Source organism: Hibiscus syriacus, unplaced genomic scaffold (assembly GCF_006381635.1).
Source record: "Hibiscus syriacus cultivar Baekdansim isolate YM2019G1 unplaced genomic scaffold, ASM638163v2 tig00117016_pilon, whole genome shotgun sequence".
In the NCBI taxonomy this organism is placed as follows: Eukaryota; Viridiplantae; Streptophyta; class Magnoliopsida; order Malvales; family Malvaceae; genus Hibiscus; species Hibiscus syriacus.
This window is the reverse complement of record NW_024063525.1, coordinates 8,092,103-8,111,990: the sequence shown is the minus strand read 5'-3', so window position 1 is coordinate 8,111,990 and position 19,888 is coordinate 8,092,103. Positions and strand designations below refer to the sequence as shown.

Below are 19,888 nucleotides of genomic sequence, written 5' to 3'. Positions count from 1 at the left end.
CTCCATCAGCAATTTTGAACACATATCCTGTCGTAGATTTGCTTTTATCTAAATCCCCTGCATAGTCAGAATCTACATACCCATTGATTAGTAAGTTTGATCCTCCGTAACATAATGCAACATTTGAGGTCCCTTTGATGTATCTTAGGATCCTCTTTACTATATTCCAATGCTCTTTGCCTGGATTCGCCATGTACCGACTAACCACTCCCACTGCTTGTGCAATGTCTGGTCTTGTGCATATCATAGCGAACATTAAGCTTCTCACTGCTGATGCATACGGTACTCGAGACATCTCCATCCTCTCTTCTTCATTGTTAGGACTCATACTGGAGGATAATTTGAAGTTAATAGGAAGAGGGGTAGAAATTGGCTTATAATCTTGCATGCTAAATCGTGACAAGATTTTCTTCAAGTAATTCTTTTGTGAAAGCCAAATCTTCCTATTACTTCTGTCTCTGTGAATTTGCATCCCTAGAATCTTGTTTGCTGATCCCAAGTCCTTCATTTAAATTCCCTAGCCAGTTGTGCCTTTAATTCTTCAATATGATCTTTGTTGAGTCCTGCAACCAACATGTCATCCACATACAACATCAATATAACAAAATCGTTATCACCAGACCTCTTGAAATAAGCACAAGGGTCTACATTAAGTCTGTTGTATCCAAGGCACATAATGAAGGAATCAAATCTCTTATACCAACACCTCGGCGCCTGCTTTAGACCGTACAGAGATTTGTTCAACCTGCAAACCAAGTTCTTCTTTTCTTCTTCTTCAAAACCTTCAGGCTGGAGAATATAAATCTCTTCTTCAAGATTTCCATGAAGAAAAGCTGTTTTAACATCTAGTTGTTCCATATGTAAATTCAATGTAGCACACATTGCCAAGACTACTTGAACTGTTGTTAGTCGAACCATAGGAGAAAAAATATCATTGAAATCAATACCTTCTTTCTGAGCATATCCTTTGACCACCAGTCTTGCACGATACCTCTTCACTTGATCGTCACCATTTCGCTTGATTTTGAAAACCCATTTGTTACCAATTGGCTTCCTTCCTTGTGGTAGTCGCACAAGATCCCATGTATTATTTTTATGAAGGGCTTCAATTTCTTCTTTCATCACCATCATCCACAGTGAAGCATCTGAGCTGTTTATTGCCTCCTGGTATGTTGATGGCTCACCATCCTCTGTTAAAAGGCAGTATGCAATATTTCCTTCTATAATATAATCTGAGTGCCAATTGGGACGTCTTCTCACACGATCTGATTGATGAGTTGTTGGAGCTTCAGAACTCTCTGGTTCTTGTTCATCATGTGCTGGTTCTGCTTCAGAAGAATCTCCTTGTTCAAACTCCTTTTCCACATGTATCTATGTAGTCTCTGACTTTTCAGCGCTATCATCGTCTTCTTTTCTTTGTAGCTTGTCTTCTACAAAGATAACATCTCTTATAATGATCACTTTGCGGGCAGTGGGATCCCACAAGCGATACCCCTTTACTCCATCAGCATACCCCAAGAATTTGCATTTCTTGGATTTTGGATCCAACTTTGAAATTTCTTGGGAGTTGTACATCACGTACACTATACTTCCAAATACATGGAGGTTTGAATAATCAGCTGGTTTACCAGTCCACATCTCCATTGGTGTCTTCAGCTCAATTACAGTTGATGGAGCTCGATTCACCAAATAACAGGTGGTATTGACTGCTTCTGCCCAGAATGATTTTTCTAGGCTTGCATCCCTCAACATTGCTCTTGTTCTTTCTAACAAGGTTTTGTTCATCCGCTCTGCCACTCCATTTTGTTGAGGACTGTTCGCCACTGTGAATTGTCTTTTGATGCCTTCTTTCTTGCAAAAGTCATAAACTTCTTCGCTTGTGTATTCTCCTCCATTATCTGTTCTAAAACACTTGATCTTATTTCCAGAATCAAGTTCCACCCGTGATTTGAAGTTTTTGAAAGTTAAAAACACATCTGACTTCTTCTTAATAGGGTACACCCAACATCTCCTGGAGTAGTCATCAATAAATGAGACAAAGTATTTTGCTCCGCCTAGGGATGTAACTGGTGCCTGCCATACGTCAGAATGAACCAATTCTAGAACATTTTTGCCTCTAGAATTTGACGTGTTGAATTTTAACCGGTGTTGCTTACTTGTTATGTAATGCTCACACAAAGTAAGTGATACCTTTGTTAAGCCTGGAAGTAGTTTTTCCTCCACAAGAACTTTCATTCCTTGTTCTGACATGTGTCCAAGTTTCTGATGCCATAGCATTAAAGAATCTGAACTACATGAGGCAACAGAGGCTTCTGCTTCTAGCAAAGTCTCTCCCTTCAGCATGTACAAGTTTGCAGCTATCTTTTCTCCTTTCAGCACCACAAGCGCTCCACGAAACACCTTTATGATTCCTTTATGTGTTTCAATCTTGCTTGCATTATTATCCAACAATCCATAGGATAATAAATTTTTCTTTAGGCCTTTCACGTGCCGCACATCTCGAGCAACTTTGATTGTTCCATCGTACATCTTCAATTTGATGGTTCCCACGCCAATGATCTCTAAGGCATGATCATTGCAACTATACACAGATCCTCCTGAGACAGGTTCATACTGATGGAACTATTCTCTTCTTGAGGTCATGTGATATGTTACCCCCGAATCAATGAGCCATATGTATGCATATCTCTTTCTACCTTCCACGGTGGTTGACGCTTCACATGATAGAGCATCTATATCATCTGAAGTGTTTGCAGTATTGCCTTGTGGATTGGAGTTTTTATTTAGACTCCAACAATCCTTCTTCAAGTGATCATTCTTTCCACAGTTGTAACACTTTAAATTCTTCTTACTCCTCGACTTCGATCTACCATGTTTGTGACTGTTGCTTTTGCCACGTTCCGTTGATCTCCCTCTCATCATTGTCAACGCTTCTGCTTATTGCATATTTACTTGTCTGTCTTCCTTGTTCTTGCGTCGATTTTCTTCTTATAGAACAGCAGCTGCAACATCGTCGAAGACTAGACTGGTGACATTACTGTTTGTCAAGTTGATGATGAGTTGATCGTATGAATCTGGTAGACTTTGAAGTAGAAGTTCAGCACATTCTTGTTCTCATATTTTACAGCTTAAGGATGTAAGCTGAGAAAATAAGGTGTTCAGTGTATTTAAGTGCTCCGTCACTGAAGTAGATTCTGGCATACGGAGAGTGTACAATTTCCTCTTAAGGAAAATTTTATTGTGCAACGATGTGGCCTCGTACAATTTGGTGAGATGATCCCATATCTCCTTAGTTGTCTTCTTCTCCTCGATGCTTGACAATACTTCATCTGCTAATGCTAGATGAAAATTTGCCATAGCATTCCCGTCCATCTCGTTCCATTTGATGTCATCTGCGAAATTCACCGGCCTTTCATTGATAGCCGCTAGACACCCGTCTTTCCTGAGGATGGCCTTCATCTTCAATTTCCACAATGAGAAATTTCTCCCATTGAACTTTTCAATGTCAAATTTTGTTACCATAGCTTCTATTATTGATAGCGTCTATTATTGATAGCTCCCACTATTTCACTATCGTGAATAGTTCTCTAGAACCTCAAAGAATGGGTAATACCTTCTTATTTTCTTATGTTGGAGGATCCACCTTTTGGTGGCAACCACAAAGACAATAAGCAGATATTACACACTCAAATCTGGCTCTGATACCAATTGTTGCGGAAGACGGCTATCGGATAGAGTAAAATCGCAACTGATAATTTGAGAAAATAAATATGAAGATAAAAGAGACACGAAATTTACGTGAAAAACCCCTGAATAATATAGGGTAAAAAAACCACGGGCAACGGTAGAAGAATTTCACTATAAGAAAATAGGAATTACAACTTCTCTCAATCGACCAAGGAGAAAACAATGATAATTCTCTCTTGATAAAAAGGAGAAAACAACTCTCAAGAAACTCTCTAAATTCTCTCTAGTATTGGAAGAAAGCTAGAATGCTTTGGGATGATTTTAAAGCTAAATGAGCTAGGGTATTTACAGTCGAAGTCTTAAGGACTAATTTGTAAATACCCTAAAGTACAATGACTAATTTAAACTTTTACCATTTTTTTTTCAACAAATTAATTAAAACTTTTGACAATTTGCATTGAATGAATTTGGTGCATTAATGCACCGTTTTCCTTGGCTTTTCAACATATATTAATTCAGGATCAGTATTTGTGATCTCAATCTCTCTATTACACGACTATAAAGGCTTCAAAGTGTAAAAGGAAGGTCAAATATCTCTGTAATAGCTAGGCAAGCTCTTACACTTCGAGTATATATTGGCTGATTAGACAAAGGTTATGCCAGCACCAAATATATATACATCCCAAGTTATTTTGTGCATGCGCTAGTGTGTGTGTTCAAATTCTGGTTTACTTGAGGGTCTTTCATAATTAACTAGCCCTTATTAAATTAAACAAATTATCAGATAACGAGTCATTCTTCCCTTTGTATCTGTTAAGATTATAAATCCAAAACAAAAGATATTTGCTTGGTAAGGAGGGGACTGGGAAAAGGATGGAAACTTCTTTATTGTAATGGTTACATTTCATAATCACCTTCCGATTCGTAGCTTAAACATTGGTTAAAACCTTTTCCTCTTCTCTTTTGCATCCTCCAAACCAAGCAATGCATTTCATACATGCATACATACATACTAACATTGGTTAAAACATTTCATAATAATATAACTTGTTGTAACAATTTTATCCTCAAACTATGATCTTCATTTTAAATTGGTCCTTAAACTTACAAATATTCCAGTTTTATCCTCAAACTATGAATTTCACTATGAATTTCATTCTAAATTAGTCCTTAAACTTTTGAACATTCCAATTTCATCCCTAAACTATGACCCTCATTCTAAATTGGTCCCTAAACTTTTGAATATTTCACTTTTATCCCGAAGGTCACCCAAATATATAATTAGTTTCAAGCATAGTTTAACTTAAATTTTATTTTTTTTCAAACATATAATAATATAACTTGTTGTAACAATTTTATTAACAAAGGATGTAATTAGTACGTACATACATATAATTTGAGATAAAATTGGAATGTTCAAAAGTTTGAGGACTTATTTAGAATGATAGTCATAGTTTAGGGATGAAATTGAAATATTTAAAAGTTTAGGGACTAATTTAGAATAAAAATCATAATTTGAGAACATGTGTTGCAATTAACTCTAATAAAAAGGAAAAAATATCAGTAAAGTAAAATGATGATTTTAGTTATTAAACCAAAAACGAAATAGTTGTTTGGTTCTGATATTGTGGGACTTAAGAGGCAGCTTGAAAGTAATCAATTCCCAGAAAAGTTTAATTGAATGAGAGTGATTCCATTTTTTTATATGTTTAAAAATAGGGGTAATTCTCAATTTTATCATTCATTCTTAATTTCATTCGAATTCAATCAGCGTTTATGAATAATAATTTAACGCAAATTCGACTTACAAAACGTGTTAAAATTTGTGACATTTTTCTAATTATGCTCTGCTTAATTGTTTCATAATGCAACATGAGAGGAAATTGTGTGGGGAAACAAGAAGCATTTAATATTAATTGAGGCTGCAGATGGGATTGGTAAAATTGTCCCATATCTCATATTCATTTCAACTTGGAAAAAAGTCTGGTAATGTAGAATTAATATAACGAAAACAGTAAGTAGGCCTTTCCATTTTAAGATCAAAACTTCATCTCTAACCATTAAGTTCCTTGGATCCATTCAGTCCCAATGCGTCTCCCAAATTTATTGTTCTTCTCATAGTTCTCCTCCCAATACCCCCATATCCCTTCCTCATCATTGCAGCAAATTCCCCGAAGTCTATTTGTCCATCCTGTTCATTGCCAAAAAATATATTCCTCACGCGCATGCAAGCAAATGAAAAAAAATAACACAAAACCACGTTGTCTTGGTCGATTTCTTTGATCATCTCATCGAGATTGACGTCGCTCAATCCAAATTCTTTGCAGGCTTGTTGAAGCTCGTCGATGGTTATGTATCCACTCCCGTCTTTGTCGAAAAACGAGAAGGCTGCCACCAGATTCTCCTCCCTCTCCAGTTTATTCAAGCGCACCGTAGCAGCCAGGAATTCTCCGTAATCGATCGACCCATTGTTGTCGATATCCGCCTGCCAAAACATCACAAATGTAACATTAAAGTACCTGCAAGAGGTGTACACAAAAGACTGCGATAGGTTTTCTTACCGCATCCATAAGATCTTTGATCTCAGATTCTATAAGCTCAGAACCAACTAGCTTCAGGCCATCTTTTAATTCTTCGAATGTGATTGTTCCGCTGTTATCGGTATCTATCATCTTAAATAACTCTTTCAGACCACCGATTTCTTCTTCTGAAAGCCTTTCTGCTATAACCTAACATTGAGTATGAATGTTAGTAGAAATTTTATACCACAGAAAACCCAAAAACGTTTTCCTACAATATTTACAAAAAGATGCTGACATGAAAGACCAGCTGATAACAGGATAACATGAATGTCTGTACCAAGCATCACTTGCTCAAGATCACAGAGACGTTATGCAATTGGTTAAGATTAGAGATGATAACACAAACACAGTACGTATACAGAACACGATACAGATTCACAGTATAAAATAATAATAGCATGTTCTCCACCATTCTACCACTTCCACACTCAGAAGTACATGAACTGTACTTTATATATGCTACTACTAAAACTTGTTCAGGATCACTCTACTGAGCTTGATGCAATATACTTCACAGGCCTTGGCCATGAGCATGTACACCAAGCTTAACATGTTGATCTTCAGGTCAACAAATCCTATGGAATTTCAGAGAATTAATGATGTCAAATAAATGATTTGGTAGTCCATTGAATATAGTCCAGATGAATAAAAATAAATGAGTAAAAAATAAATTTTCAATTATATTGAGGGACGAAAAAACAATTCGTACAGAGTTTTACATGATTTGGTAGTCCATTTAAGATATTTATTTGATAATACTAGCTTAAATATATATGTATAGGAAGATAATATTCACTAGATTTACTCAACCCATTATAAAAACGCCACAATATCTCCCGAGCAAAACTAGAAGGGTCACTCGTAAAAACCATGAAAGGGTAGCAAGTATCAGCACATCAGAACAACAGGAGAAAAAACGTTAGAGAACCAAATATCTGCACATCACACAGTATTTCAAGTATGCAAACAGAAAAGTGAAGCTAACAGGAGCCCAAAAAACGCTTCAAACAAAAGAAATCTTCACGTATCATGATAAACCTAACTAATATTTTGCAATGAATATTTTCCAAAAAAAAAACTTGAAAAAAGAAATGATAAAGAAAAAAACAAAGAAGCTTTAGCAGTCCAAGAATTTATATGCTATCTAATTCAAAGGTAAAATGCATGTTATGCATTTACTTACTCGCAAAGCCATCTTCTTAAGTTTGTTCATTACAGAGAACTGTTTCAGGCGTGACAATACTGCAGAATCAAGAGGTTTATCAGGTGCAATTGTGTCATCTACAATCCACGGGTGGCCTGGTATACACAGTTATGACCATAAGGTAGTGAGGAACATCAGCAGTAAATTTCCCAACAATTCTTTTGCTATGTTTGGGGCTAAATTCAGGAAAGTGGATTCAGAATTAGTTTGCATATAAATGATGAGGATGCAGGCAAACATTGTATATATACCAGTTAAGATCCAATGCACTTGTGTATTTGAGAAGGCATCACAAGAAGGATATAAATTGCAAATTTCATTCAGGTAAACCCAAGCACTATTAGACAGAGAGCTAGCATATGTACAAATCTAGATTAATCACGAATGCCATGTGTTCACGAGTCCTATTGTGCATTTTATATTCAACTGAAATCGAAATCCCTTCTTCCAAATTCAAGCTCCCAAACACAATTGTAGCCTTAGCTGAAAAATCCATTATCACTTTTATGCAGCAAAAGAAACTTACAAAAGACTTGATGAGCAGTTAGCCTTCTCTTTGGATTGCGGTCAAGCATTTTTCATATGAGATCCTTTGCACTATCAGAAATAGCAGGCCATGGTTGTGAATCAAAATCTATTTTCCCTTGTAAAATCTGCCGGAAAATCCCCATTTCAGTTTCTGTAAGGAACACAAGAACATCAACAAAGATTAGATTCGAAAGCCTAAGAAAGGATTTCTCTTCAAAACTCCAAAACCTTTTTCAACCAGCAATATATACACTAAAAAGATTCTACCTGCCCAAAATGGAGGCACCCCACTCAATAGTATATACAGAATAACACCTGCACTCCACACATCTGCTTCAGGTCCGTAATGCTTCCGTAAAACCTCTGGAGCAACATAGTATGGACTCCCAACAACATCAGAGAAAGATTCACCTAGAAAGATAGAGGGAAAACTGTAAGTTTTTGTAAAAGAGTGATACAATAAGACATCCTTAAATCTTTAAGACACTCAGAAACATTAAATAAGGCGAAGAAATACAATGCGGATCTTGAAAGTTCTTTCCTCCATAGCAAAAACGCTAGACAGCCATAGAATGAAAAAAAAAGCTTGTTAAATCAAACACGAGCACGATATGATAGAAGGATTTTCCCACAACATTTTATTCTGCTTATCATTGCAATTACAGGCACAAAACCATTAGTAGCAATAAATCAGATAACGGCTATGCGGTGTTAACCTATGTGTATATTCATATGGATGTGCAAGCCTTTCCTCCTTCCTTTCATTATCTTCACCAAGTACAACCTATTTAGGCTCAACTATATAAATTACTTCTAGCAGCACCTAAGTTTGTTGCATATAAGCATATAAGGTACCCCCACCACCTGCAAATCAGCCCATTTCCTCCTATTGGCACACCCTGATGCTACTCAAATGATATTTCATGTGTTTGACTATTTCAGAACCGGGATTTCATGCCAAAATCAAAGAAAAACCTAGTTTCTTAACAAAGAGGAAAACAAAACAAGAAGTGTGAAAAAAAAAAGCAATCAGAGTGGAAAAGATTGAAAAGAATAAACCTGGCTTGTAAAACACAGACAAGCCAAAGTCAGTGGCCTTGAGGGCAGCATCTTCCTCAACAGTATCAAACAAGAAGTTCTCAGGCTTAAGATCTCTGTGCATAACCCCAAGAGAATGGCAATTCTCAACAACTCCAACAATGGTTTTGATCAACTTGGCAGCCTCCCTCTCACTGTAATGACCTTTCTTCACGATCCTATCGAAAAGCTCACCACCCTCACAGAGCTCCATCACCAAGTGAACAGACACCTGGTCCTCGTACGTGCCCCTGATCCTCACCACGTGTGAGTGCTTCTACAGGTGGTGCATTATCTGGATTTCTCTCCAAACGTCGTCATAATCCTCTTGGCAAATCAGCTTCCGCTTTGGGATTGACTTGCAGGCGAAGGGCTGCCCTGTGGGCTTGTGGGTGCAGCGGTATGTGGTTCCGAACTGCCCTTGCCCGAGCTTCTTCCCCAAGCTATAATGCTCCCCTAAGCTTGGGGTCTGGTAGGGAAGAACCATTGTGGACTTCGTCCCTGAGCTTGGTTTACTCATTTTCTTCTTTCTTTTTCCTGGTTTTCTACTGTAAATTTCAAACTTTGAGAAAGAAAAAGAAGATATTTTTCCAATTTGACAGCCAATATCACATCATATGCGATCAAACTTTGATATTGATATGCCTTGTAATGAATAGAGTGGAAGAACAGATCAAGAGTAGACTCAAGACCTTGACGATGATAAAGAAGAAAAGCTTTTACCCAAACGAGGGGGCAATTATTATTAAATAATAGATTTTTTAATATAAAAAAAAAATCTTCACCAATTACCTTGCATGGTATCATCAGGGTAAGAATGAAGGGTAGCTGTGCCGGGGCAGCCTAATGTAAGTTGATTGCTGTTTTTGGAAATGTTAATTTTTTTAAGTATTTTTAATAGAGTGTTACTTAAAAATATTATTTTTTTATTAGAAATGTTGATTTTTTATCTAAAAATAAATATTTTTTATATTAATATTTTTGGTAGAAAAAATAGCATTTTAAGTAACACTTGATATTAATATTTTCGATAGAAAAATAACATTTTAAGTAACGTTCTACCGAAAATATTAAAAAAATATTAACACTTATGGTAGCTCATTTTCTTAGCATTATATTAGGCTACATTTTCTTAAACATCCCCAAGAATAAAATGTTTTACCTATTCTGTTTGTCAGATACTGTTCTAATTAGTGTCATTTGCTGATGTGTAATTATTATTTTTATTTGAGTTAACTACATGGTTGATCACTTATCTTTCAGTTTCGTCCATTTTTTATTATTGATTTCAAAATATATAAGATATGGTCACTTAAGTTTTTATTTAATTAAGATATGATCATTTTTATTTTTATTTAATTAAGATGTGTCACTTTGAGTTAAATGCCATTAACAACAGTAAATATTGTTGATATAATCACACATTTGGTCCTTGTTATTATATATTCTCTCAATTTAGTAATATTTTTAATAAATTAAAATAAATTTAATCATCCAATCGAACGATGTCACATGTTATGCCAATAAGGTTGTTCAAAAATACCTGACCAGATTGAGCTGACCCGTCGACCCACTGACCTAGTTAAAAAATATTGGGTTTTTATAATAAAAATACTCGATTTTTTGGGTCGGGTACCCGACCACATTTCTGAGTCGAGCATGGATCACAAAATTTTGGTTAACCGGGTACCCTCTGACTCAGTAACCTATTTATTATATATTTTCATTTTTATTTTATATTTTCATTTTTATTCATAATCCTCAAATTATTTCACTCTAAAGTTCTAAAATCCTAATTTCTTAAATTTTGACACCATAACGTTCTAAATTCTTAATTTTTGAATTATTTCACTTTAACCTTCTAAACTATTTTTTGAAATATTTATTTTAACTTCAAAACATTTGAAATTTAATTTTATTTATTTATTTGAAATTTTAATAAATTTTATTTCAATTATGTAATTTGAATTTTTTGAACTTTATGTGTGGATTATATATGTTATATACTTTTAAAATTTTAAATTTTAGATATATATATATATATATATATATTTAAAATAATATAATTGAAGGAAAAAATAAAACAATTATGAATCGGGTACCCATGTCTCGAATTATATATAATATAATTTTATATATATTAACTTAAAATATTTTTATATTAACTTATTAAATATATTTTACTATTAACTTAATTTAAAAATATTTTATTTTTATTTTCATTTAAAAAATATATAATTTATTTTAATTTATTAAAAGTATGACTAAATTGAGAGAATATGTAAATAACATGGACCAAATGTGTGAATATATCAAAATATTTAACTGTTGTTAGCTCCGGGTGACCAAATCTTGTTTAAATAAAAACGTAATTGACCATATCCTATGAATTTTGAAATTAGTAATCAAAACTGTACAAAACTAAAAGATAAGTGACTAACCATGTAGTTAACCCTTTTATTTTGCTGGGTAAACTACACATTTAGTACCTTAACCTAACTATTATAACTTATTGTTAAAAAAACTAATGGTAATGCTGATATATTATCATACAATATTGAAATATCACTATTTAATTTTAAAAAAAAATATTAGGTTAGTTGTTCTACTAAATTTTCAATGGTGAGTGATAACTCCGTAAAAAGGCCATATTTAGGGCCTTTTCACTTAAGTTATTGACTGTCTAAGATCTCATATAGGATCATATAGATGCATTTAGGAACATATAGTTGCATGTGGTGGAAATATATTTTGTCGTGGCATTTTATTTGTGAATGGTGTTGCGTTATGAGGAAGGTGTTTTATTTGATGATGTGCGGGATTTGAGAGCAAGGATAAGCAAGGAGAATTGTCGTGACATGCTGCGATTGATGAGCATAATGCAAATGCCAACCTGGACGGCATTTCAGAAGCGAAAAAGAGGAAAGAAGATATTTTCAAGAGTCAGTTGTCCTTGCCTTCAGCTGCTAGAAACCTAGGAGGGAACATTTTCCATCTGGGTCAGGTGATCATGTCGGCACGTAATGCAGCTACAAGCATCCCAAAATGGACTACGCCAACTCTGCTACACCCTTACGTGAAGGAAACCAACTCGAGGTATCCTAGGAATTTTAACATAAATTCCTAGGTTTATTCCCCACTATAAATAGGAGAGGAAGCCACCAGACTTAGAGACACTTTCTTCACGCCGTTTTGAGCTTAGTTTAAAAGAGAAAAGGTCTATCTTTTTTCTCGTCAATCGTGTTTGCCATGTCATTCCTCCATTAACAAGCTAAAGGGAAAGACGATCCATGTAACACCCATTTCCCGTATACGTCCCAGAATATGAGTCACATATGTCACATGACTTTTAAAACATTTTCCAATTTGAAAACCAGTTATACATAAAAATATTTAATGTAATAATAATAATAAAACGTTTTTCATAACCATTTTTTGAAAAACAAAAGTTTAAAAAATAATTAACTTTATTTGAAAAATTGACAATTTTGAAATAATTTGGATTAAATTGAATATGAGTTGCCATCGACCTTTGTGCTAGGTAGGTCGAATACCTAAAAATGTCATTTAAAAAATTTTTAAAGAAAATAATTTAAAAGACAAAAGTTGGTATTCGTTTACCAAAAATCCGATTTAACGAGTCCAGGAGTTGATTACGCGTAGGGAAGGATTAACACCCCCACAACGCCCAAAATTGGTACTTAGTCACTTATATGTTGTCGAAAATGGTGGAAATTATAAATCAAATATAAATTTAGAAAATGATTTATTTATTAAAGTTTAATTAATTTGCTTCGAATTATTTATTAGGGAAAATCCTTTAATTCGAAAAGGAAATATCGAGATTTGTTCATCCCCCGACGGGAAGACTATCTCTTCTATCTCCTTCCTAAAAAGAATATTCCCTCCTCGATTTATCAAAAACGTAAATCAAATATAAATCGAATATCTGCATTTTGCATTAAATAAATTACTATATAATATCCATACACGGTAAAAATGTAAGAAAATAAAATATAACTAAGAAATAAACGATTAGAATGTTAAAGCAAGTAAAATGTTAAGACTGAAATTAAATAAAGAAAATAAAAATGCATAAATTTAAAAGTGCATAAAGTTAAATAACATAAATAAAATGCAATAAAAATAAAATGTTAGTAGTTAGTAATTAGCGGTTAGAAAGGTTAGCTGCTAGAAAGTTACCAGTTATAAAAATTAGCGGTTAGCAGAGTCCGGATCATAATAATGTGGATCATACCCAGATCAGATCACCATAAAGTCGAATCGAATAATTCAAACAAAACAAAATAAAATAAATATAAAAAAGTTAGTGGTTAGCAGAGTCCGAAACATAATAATGTGGAACGTACCTCGGATCTAATCACCAAAAGGTCGAATCGAATAATTCAAACAGATTAAATTAATAAAATAAAATAACAAAAAATAAAAAAAAGTTAATGGTTAGCATAGTCCAAACCATAATAATGTGGATCATACTCTGAATCTGGTCACCACAACGTCGAATAAAATATTAGAAACAATAAATAAATAAATAACAATGGTTAGAATGCAATAAAATAAAAGTTAGTATTTAACTTGAAATAAATAATATAGCAGAATATTGACCAAATTAAAATAAAACAACATCAGCATGCATATTCGGAATAAACTAAAAAAAAGTGACTAGAGTGCAAAAAGGGTTAAAATACATAGGGCTTAAAGGTGATTTCCCCTATAGTGACCAAAACATGAAGTGACGCTAAAACTAAAAGGACTAATGGGCGATTAGCCCCTAAAATAAGTGACCAAAACGCAAAAGGAAGCATAAAACTCAGGACATGTGGGTAATTTACCCAAAAACACAAAACATAACATTCCCCCTCATTTCTTCTCTCTACGCACGACCAGTCGACGAGACCTTAAACCATGATAACAACGCCAACCACCGAGACCAGTGGTCCTCACATGCCCTAACCAACGCCGAATCAACCCATGAAACCCGAACCGACAAAAAAATGAACCCAAAACCCCCTTGAACGAAACCTAAATGCCCTATATGGGAATCTTATATCACCTCCGACCATCATCCATGGTGGTCGGGATGCTAAACTAAACCTAAACAACAACGACTCCCACAAGTGGCGTAGAACCACAACCAAGGCTCATATCCTCACTACATTTTACGTATTTATGCTTAAAAATATGAAAGAGAGCAGAAAAATGTGAAGAAGAGACCCAGTTTTTTTATTTTTTTCATAAAATCGTGGAACAGGGGGTTCTTATTTTATATTCTGATTGGCTTTTAAAGCCCAACCAAATTAAAAATGGTATAATTATTTGCTTGGTCCTTACATTTTGTTCCCTCTTTAATTTTTGGACAATAGTACAATTGCAAGTTTGGTCCTTATATTTTATTCCCTTTTTAATTTTAGGACAAAATTAAATTATCCCTAAAGACAAATAGACGTCCTCATCACGTAGGACCAATGTCGTCCACTGACCAGATCTCCTCATCACGTAGGAGCAACGTCATCCTCAGATAGCTAGACTTCCTCATCACCTAGAAGCTGTGTTGTCTTTAAATTATCCATAAAGACGACTAGACATCCTCATCACGTAGGAATAATATCGTCCACCGACCAGATCTCCTCATCATATAGGAGCAGCGTCATCCTCAGATAAACAAACTCCCTTATCGCGTAGGAACTGTGTTGTCTCCAAATTATCCCTAGAGGTGGCTAAACGTCCTCATCACGTAGAAACAATGTCGTCCACCGACCAGATCTCCTCAACGCGTAGGAGCAACGTCATACTCAAATAACCAGACTTCCTCATCATGTAGGAACCATATTGTCTCCAAATTATATCAAAAAATGTTTGACCATATTTCCTCAACGAGAAGGAACAACGTCATATGAAAACGACTAGAACTCTTCAACATGTATGAACAGTGTCATCTTCAACACCAAATTATTTCCAGATTGACTCGGCATCCTCAACATGGAGGAATAGTGTCATTTTTAAATCCTCTATTGTCAGACAAAGAATTAGAGCTCCATATGCGAAATAAACATCATAGCTAGACAAAATTAAGTCATTATTTGTCTTTGCTTCATCGTTATTTACACAACATACGAGCAAAGAGGGGCAGCTGTACGTAAGTCAAATCTGGTCAGATTTCTATCTCTTAATGAATGATAACATGTAAGGGATCTGATTTGTATCTCCTAAGAATCGATACATGGAAAACATTGTGGATCTTGTCCATATCCGGAGCCAAAACTAATTGATAAGCCACAGGTCCAATCCTTTTCAATATCTCATACGGTCCAATAAATCTCGGACTCAGCTTTCTTTTTCGCCCAAATCATAATACCTTCTTCCAAGGCGATACTTTCAAAAATACTTTGTCTCCCACATGAAATTCTATTTGTTTCCTTTTCAAATCCGCATATGACTTCTGGCAATCTGAGCCTCTCTTAAGATTACTCTATATAATTTTCACTTTATCCTCCATATCTTTCATCAAATCCGGCCCGACTAGATCTTGATCTTTCAGTTCAAACCAATTTAATGATGTTCGACATTTTCTCCCATACAGAGCTTCATACGAGGCCATCTTAATAGTGGATTGATAACTATTATTATACATAAATTTTGCTAAAGACAAACACCTTTCCCACGATCCCATAAATTCAATCACACATGCCCTAAGGATATCCTCCAGTATCTGAATAGCTTGCTCTGACTGCCCATCTATCTAGGGATGAAAAGTTGTACTAAAATTCAATCGAGTACTCAATGCCTCATGCAAAGACTTCCAAAATCTTGAAGTAAACATGGGGTCTCGATCGGACACTATCGATATCGGCACTCCATGCAGTTTGACTATCTCTTTTATATATAACTCTGCAAACTTATTTATCGAGTAGTCTACTCAAACCGGAATAAAATGAGTTGTCATGGTCAATTTGTCCACTATAACCCATATCGAGTCCTTTTTACCTGGTGAAAACGGTAACCTAGAAACAAAATCCATTGTTACCCATTCCCACTTCCACTCAATAATAGATATAGGATGCATTAATCCGGATGGCACCTGATGTTCAGCTTTCACTTGCTAACATGTTAAACATTTAGCAACAGATTCTGTTACTGCTCCTTTCATTCCAGGCCACCAATAATGACTCTTCAAGTCTTGATACATCTTATTCCCACCTAGGTGCATAGTCAAAGGGCTATAATGGGCTTCGTAAAGAATATCTCTCCTCAGATTATCCTCATCGAGAATGCAAAGCCTTCCCCGGTAATATAAGCATCCTTCATCTCTTATTTAAAAATCTTTGTTCTCTTCTTTTTCAATTCTCTCCCTTGCAGCTCTTTTACTCGATCCAGCAACATCGTTTTAACTTTAATTCGGCAATCAAAGCACCATCTCCAACAACAGACATACGTATGTCTAAAGCCCTTAAAGCTGCAAAAGTTTTTCAACTGAGTGTATCTGCAACCACATTAGCTTTTCCCGGATGGTAGTCGATAATCAAATCGTAATCTTTCAAAAGCTCTATCCATCTTCTCTACCTTAAATTCAGCTCTTTTTGAGTCAACAAATATTTTAAACTTTTATGATCTGTGTAATCACGACAACGCTCACCGTACAAATAATGGCGCTAGATTTTTAAAGAAAAAACCACTGCAACCAATTCTAAGTCATGCGTCGGGTAATTTCTCTCGTGATTCTTCAATTTTCGGGAGGCATAAGCCACAACCTTCCCTTCTTGCATCAGCACATAACCCAACCCATTATGGCATACATCACTAGACACGACATATTCTTTACCCGACTCAGGTTGCACAAGCACTGGAACCTTAGTTACAATTCTCTATAACATTTAAAAACTTTCTTGGCACTTCTCTGACCAAACAAATGACACATCCTTTCGTAAACGCCGAGTTAACGACATAGAAAACATTGAAAAATTCTTCACAAATCGTCTATAATAACCCACAAGCCCCAAGAAACTCTAAACTTCCGTAATATTCTTTGGAGAATGCCATTCTACTATGGCTTGAATCTTCTTGGGGTCTACTCTAATGCCTTATGTTGACATTATATGACCAAGAAAGGAAATCTCAGACAACCAAAATTCGCATTTGGACAATTTAGCATATAACTTCTTGTCACGAAGTATCTGAAGAACCACTAGAAGATGATCATCATGATCCTCCTTTGACTTGGAATAGACCAGGATATCATCTATAAACACTACCACGAAATGATCCAAGTATGGTTGGAAAACTCTATTCATTAAATCCATAAATACAGTAGGAGCATTTTTTAATCCAAACAGCATTACTACAAATTCTTAATGTCCGTACCGAGTTTAAAACCTGTCTTGGAAATATCCTCCTTTTCGATCCTTAACTGATGGTACCCTGACCTCAAATCTATCTTAGAGAACACTGATGCGCCTTTCAACTGGTCAAATAGATCATCAATCCTCAGAATAAGATACTTGTTCTTTATTGTTACCTTATTCAGTTTACGATAGTCAATACATAACCGCATAGATCCTTCTTTCTTTTTCAAAAATAGCACATGCACTCCCCATGGAGAGACACTGGGTCGGATAAATCCTTTCTCGAGTAATTCTTGCAACTGAGCCTTTAATTCCCTTAACTCCGTTGGAGACATCCGATACGGAGCCATAGAAATAGGTTCAGCACTCGGATAAACCTCTATTTTAAATTCAACTTCGTGATCTGGAGGTAAACCTGATAACTCTTCAGGAAAAACTTCTGGAAACTCCCTAACTGTGGGAATATCATATAGTCGCACACCAGTTAATCGAGTGTCTATCATGTTAGCAAGAAAAGCAACGCATCCTTTTGACATCATTTTCTTTGCGGTCATAGCTGATATCACATTTGACATGGACTGTGCCTTCTCCCCCATCACAATTTCAGAGCCTTCTGCATCCTTTAAGAATAATCACTTCTGATGATAATCTACCCATCCATGGTGTGGTGACAACCAATCCATGCGCAAAATGATTTCAAACTCATCAAAGGGCAACTCCATCAAATTTTCCAAGAATACTATCCCTTGAATCTTAATTGGACATTTTCTACACACCCTAGATTGGGACTGCTTAGTTTTCTGTGAAGCTGTAGAATGATCAGTTTTAATGGTGAATTGAGACCCTGAGCCCTTACCCCTTTTTGCATATTGTGCAGATGAAGAAGTTCTGATTTTTTTTCTCGTCTGCATACTTTGCTTCACCACTAGAGTCTCCTCTTGAGCACTTTCAATCGCCTTCTCTCTATTTATCACTTCTTGCAGGCTAGACAGATTTAATGCCAACATCATTTCCTTTAGCTTTGGCCTCAAACCTTCAATGAATTAATCTCGACGAGCTTTATCATTATGAACCACTTCTGTAGCATAACGGCTGAGCTTATTATATTCGTCCTCGTATTCATGCACCACTCGATCCCCTTGTTTTAAGCTCAAAAACTTCAGTAATATTGATCTCATGAACTACTCCCCAATATACGTATTTTTGAACTCCTCTTGGAAGAACTGCGAGTTCACTTGCTCAGGCAACATATACATCATGTGTTTGTCCACCATACCCAAGCCGATCCTCTGAGTAATGAAACAACTCCACACAGTTTCTCATGATCACAGCACTGCAAACTTTCCAATATTGCCTTAACATCATTCAACCATAAGTCCGCGTCCATCGGGCCTTCACTTTCTTCTCCCCTAAACTCAGGAGCTCCCAAACTTTTTAACTCTTTTAGGATTAGCATTTGTGGTACTGCAGGAGCAGGGGGAGGTGGAGGAGGTTGAAATCGTGTCAGGATAACTTCTAGAGCTTGCATAAAAGTTCTAAACTCCGGAACAGGCATGCCCTGAGGTGTCGATGCACTACATTGTCAGACGGAATCAGATGTTCGTTATTCTCTTCATAGCTCTCACTACCCGATTTATCTCTACTCTCTTGACCAGTCGCTCTTCTTGAGTTCCTAGAATCAGCCATATATCATATCATTCATAAAATATTAATTACGTTAGTAAGGAGAGATATCTTTCATATTCATTTTATACCCTATCAGTAACCTTGACATCTTATTGGCATGTAAACTCTTTTTACATAAAAATACACTTGATTCGACCGAGAATTGGTTAAACCTATAGCTCTTATACCAATAAATATAACACCATCTCCCATATACCCATACATATACAAGGCACAAATGTCACATCACTAATATTAATGTTCTTAATTCGAAAACTAGTAAAATTTTGTTTCATTTTATAAAACATTTAACTCACTTAAAAGAAAACATACACTAACCTAAATAAACAAACAAAAAGAGATGTTTAAACACTTCATCATTTTATAACTGTTTAATCTAAATATTGATCAGAGTGTTTTTACTAAAACCTATTACATACCAACTAAAATATAACACAAGTAAACAAGTATGTCATAGGTTACTGATGAGACGACTCTGACTGGATGTCCAAAGATCTCCTTACTCAGTTGTATTCAACCTACGCATGGAATAAACACGTGTTAAGTATGACATAGTGAGGCATGATTAATCAAAAGTAAAGTTCTAAGCACAAGCTATTATATTATACTTCACATTCCAAGGAATCTTTAAATACAATAGGTAATTCTATAATTTGCATCACTGATGCTTTTAACCTCATTTATCAACCATTACTAGAATCTATAAATTCAATTGGAAATTCATACAATCAGTATGTTTTCCTTATCATTTTAGCACAAGAAGT

At 35.3% G+C, this 19,888-nt stretch overlaps 1 pseudogene; it reads right to left on the bottom strand.

Annotated features, from left to right (window-relative positions):
* Positions 1 to 5,649: 5,649 nt before the first annotated feature.
* On the bottom strand, positions 5,650 to 9,719 carry LOC120195476 (annotated as a pseudogene).
* Between the last annotated feature and the right edge of the window lie 10,169 nt (positions 9,720 to 19,888).